This window comes from Acanthochromis polyacanthus, chromosome 20, assembly GCF_021347895.1.
Source record: "Acanthochromis polyacanthus isolate Apoly-LR-REF ecotype Palm Island chromosome 20, KAUST_Apoly_ChrSc, whole genome shotgun sequence".
NCBI lineage: Eukaryota > Metazoa > Chordata > Actinopteri > Pomacentridae > Acanthochromis > Acanthochromis polyacanthus.
In genome coordinates, this window is record NC_067132.1 from 21,239,157 (window position 1) to 21,244,082 (window position 4,926).

Below are 4,926 nucleotides of genomic sequence, written 5' to 3' on the forward strand. Positions count from 1 at the left end.
TCATGTATTACAGATAAATCATATATAATTGCCTCAGACATGCACATAGAATTAGAATAAGTGTACATAAAAGAGATGTGTATTGTATATGTTTTACTAATATAGGTATGTGTATTTATTTATATATGGTGCATGACTACATACAGTTGACTGCAATAGATAGATAGATAGATAGATAGATAGATAGACTAACCAATTCCTAAGGGAAATTGTTGTTTTACAGTAGATTTATCTCAAAAACTCCTTAAAACAAATAAGGTAGCTACATTTAATAATATACTACTGCTCTGGTACATTTTTAGTGGTAAGCTCATGCTAAAGCGTGCATATGCTATAGAGCCAGGAGTAGTATTGTTTTAAAATAGAATAACTTGCTCCTCTGCATTATACATGCTCACAACAGAAACTCAACTAATCCCTTATATAGGGAAGTTGTGGGATTGCGCTACACGTTCACAAATTTGCCTAAAGCAAATCTTCCTGGTTGAGTTTTAATGTATGGCTACATGGTAACTTGCCTTCATTTTGAAAAATCGTTCAAACTCAGGCTCCAAATCAGTGTCAGAAGGTCTTAGCTGAAGATAACATATAGCCTATTTATCTTTTAAAAAACAAACTTTCTTTCATTCACAAAATAATCTCTTGCAAGCCCTTACAGCCCCGTTTCACAGCTCTAGTATCACTTTCTCAAGACAGTAGCTGATCCACATGAACTGACATCAAAACCTCATTGTCTCACGCAGAACAACTTCTAAGTTGGCATTGAAATTCTGTCAAAACCTACACAAGGCATACAGGCAAGTTTGTTGTAAAGAACCGCTGTCCTTTGGATGGAAAATAACAAGTCTTGTCTCCTTCGGCTTTGCACCCTTTAATTTGCATTGTTATGGAAAACCGCTGGATTTGGATAGAGCACAGAATCATTGAGGTCACCATAATAGAGTGTGACAGCTCCCCTTTTCAAATCTATTTGGAAGTAAAATCAAAATTCCTGGGAAAGTGAATCCAAGAAGCATAGAAATATCTTATAAAGCTTTGGAAACAGATGTTTTGAATGGGCATTTTATAAGGTGTGGATTGTATATTGATATGCATTGCACCTGCAGTGTTTGAGAAGCAGAAACATTAAGCTTTTATGAGTTTAGAAAGAATTTCACAGGCTCCAAAATAAGCAAAAATGGGCCCTTGCTGTTTTTTTATTTTTGTTTTAACTTGTACACTATTAAAAATATTGGCTTGATAGCCTTCAATGCAGCAGTGCCTTCATGCAATATACAAGGTTATGTCTGTAAGGTTGCAATACTGTGTATAAATTGCATTTCATATTACTTTAAAATTGAAAAGGAAAACATATGCCAACTCAACATTTTGCCTGTTCAGTACCCGCAGTCCATTAGAATTCACAGACTGTCTTTCACCAGGAAAGTCCCTTTACGCTTTCTCAAATTAAAAATCTCACGGCTGATCCCCTCCATCGCCCTGGCTTTCAGATATTGACCTTGTGGTGCTACAAAATAGCTTCTTCCTCACTGCGGGACCCCATAATGAGCCAATACAATGAGGCTTCAGTTCACTGCTCACCTCTCTTTGGTGTCTCTCGGGGTCTTTGTTGACGTTTGTCAGCCCAGGAGGAATTTGGGGGTTAGAATTCTGCTGTAGTCTAACGGTAGACTCAGACACCAACTTTGACTCCCAGACTTAAGCACAAAAGAGGAAAAAATTTGCTCAGAGATAAACAGGCTTTGACCTTACAGGGAAGAAAAATCAAAGGAGTGACTTGAATAAAGATTAGGCCACATTTTGAATTTCAGCCAAAGTGACCAAGGTTTGAAAAGGGCAAGCATTTGTACGTAGGCCATCTTGGCTGTGAAATCAAATGAAATCAAAAACCAGAAATATTTCATATTTTGGGATTTTCAGGGTTTGATGGATTCAATGATGTGTTAAGTTCTGAAACCTGCCTAAGATGTTCAAGAAAAGTGGGGCTGATAGGAGCGAGTGTGGTCCATACAGATGTTTTCCATTCATGTCATCTTAACAAACAATACAACACTCAGCAAAAAATGCCTGACTGTGAAGCAGATCAGACACTCGACTCTGGAAACAATCTGTGAGCCCTGAACCAAACCAGTCAATCCTGCATGACGATAATTCCAGACTAATACAGTACAGAAATAAATACAGTAGAGCTAGACTAATGTGTCTGTGTAAGATGGCAATGTCCTTGGAAATATGTGTACACCATGCACAAATCAATCAGATTGTGATATTGTTTTAGTAGTAATTTAGTATTATTATAATCTAAATTTAGTAGAATTTGCTATATAAAAACCTACATAGTCTTTAACCAGTATGATTTACCTTCTCAGTTTGAATCTTGTGCAATCTGACAGCAATTATAAATATATTTGCCTTAGTGAAAACGCTGGTATCCAGTCCTTCTATCCTGGTGTTTAAGAAGCCTAATATTAATTGAATCCTTCCTTAACATTGAGAAGGCATATTTGGTTGTAAATTTAAGAGTAATTTTATAATTATTTACTAATATTTACAGTTGAGTCCAAACATTGAAGACCACAAATAACAATATGTCTATTTTGTGTTTGTTTGAGATTTTTTTTTAATGACAAATAATAACATCAGTTCATCAATTTGAATGAAATTTGAATCTTTGACAAACGCACATGAATTTCTGAATATCTTAGTATTTGAGGAGCCCTTCTCTTTTTCGTTGATTTGAACTTCCCAAGTTTGTGCACAACCTGATAACCCATGCTCTCCCAGCAGGATCTGATAATGCTCCAAAGAGGTTCTCGCAATGTCAGGTATGTTTGGTTTTCTTAGACTTCACTCCCCTGGAAATGTTCTGTGGGGTTGAGGTCAGGTGATTTTGCAGGAAAGTCCATTACAGTCAGCACTCCAAGGTTTGCATTTGTCTTCAGGTAGTTCTTGCAGAGCTTTGATGTATGTTTTGGGTCATAGTCATGCTGTAGAATCCTTCTCCACAAACATGTAAACAGAGAGTGTAGCATGTCTCTGTTAAACCCGTTAAGGTTCAGCGGCCCGCAGGCGGGCAGTCTTGATATCTGCATAAGCATCTGTCGAAATAGAACGACACTGCCAACTCGATGATAGAAACATTATACACCGATGGAAAGCTTAGATTCTCATGAATCTGCCGATATAAACCACTTTCAGATGTGATTACCACAGCGGGTAATATAAACACATTTTTCCGACGAACAACCAATATCCATCCATCCATTCTCTATACACGGCTTTAACGTACACAGCGCAACTCACATTTGCGGGTTCATTATTACACACAGATGAAAATAATCCACAAAAAACGGCCATGATCCAACCTTGGACATCCAGACGAAACAAGCCAGTAACATATTTTGTCCAAAACATGTCTTGAAGTCGGTATATAAGCCACAAATAGGTAGTTTTCAAGGAAATGCACCTCGCGATGCGCGTCCAATATTCCCTGTATTTCTCGTCATACTTTTATTTGCAAATAAAATATTAGCGATTTTTTGTACTGAAAATGGCTGGAATTTACTGCAGCTTATAGGGCTACATGGAGTGCCACTCTTCCTTGGTCAGTTTCCAGTTGATGTGGTTCTGGTATCCAACTTTATAGTAGCAAAAAATAAAAACCCTGCATGTGAATATTCTCATCACCATGTCTCACTGTGTGTTTTATACACTGTGGTATCATTCTCTCTCCTGTTTGTCTCCCAACATACACCCTTCTGTCAGCAACATATCTCCAACTTGAATTCGTCAGTAAATGGCATGTTTTTCCGCCCTGGAAAATGCAGCTACATCTTAGCCAACCCCAAGCGTTTAGCCTTGTTTCCCCCTGGGTTTGTTTAAAGGCACTCATCCTCTGAGATTTTTACTGTTTGGAGTCTTACGTTATTTTTTAAGTAAACGCTGTCTCTGTTGTGAAGATGCTTTCCTATCTCTTAATGAGCACAGCTTGATTTATTGATCTTCCCACGGTGTACTCACTTTTGGTCTGTCTGCTTGTGCTTTGGACACAGCTAATCTAGCTTCCACAATGTGCCATATGCTGTCCTCTTAGAAACCTTCTAGGTAGCCATACTAGAAAATGAGAAAGCCCCTCTTTGCTATGAATAGCAATTTTACCTCTGATACTTTTATTTTTGCTTTGACACCATGCTTCTCGCTTTCCCAATGTAAGCAATGTTGAGGCACCGCCATTATTCAAACAATCAATCAATTAAAGTGTGTTTATATAGCTTTTAACAACAGCCCAAAGGGTGATGAAAGTGTTTCACAGTGGAAAAACAAGAGAAAAAGTGAACAATGGCTGCTAGTTGGTTTAAAGCTGCAGGATAAAGTAGAATACAGCATAAAAATCAGGAGAAAAGTACAAAAGAATGTAAAAATATTTCTTCCATTGTGTAGATGAAGCAATAATGACAGTACTATTCTGTTGCTATCTAATTCTATCTTAATAATATACATTTTAATAAAGGTTATCATAAAACAGATATCAATCATTCATTTTTATTCATATGTTTTATAAAACCTTGTTTCTAACTGAAGCTAGAAGTAGTGGAATAAGCTTCAAATGATATATATTCGTAGCGTACCTGTATGTATTTTAGACTTCTAAACTTATAAAAGAAACGCCTTGTAATCTATAGATAGTGTTTCAGTTTCTTGATTGACGAAATCTATATATAAGGCACGCGTTTATGGAAGCAGTTGTGCAGACTGTGTTTGATTGCATGACAAACACTTGCAATAAACTGCATGCAAAATATTTCACGAAAATTTTGAGTGTAGACAGCCGATAAATCAGATAAATAATGGTCAGCCAGTGTGTTTACCTAGCCTGCCAGACAGCTTGGTTTCGTGCAGCAAACTAGGGACTTGGTGTTTCTCCAC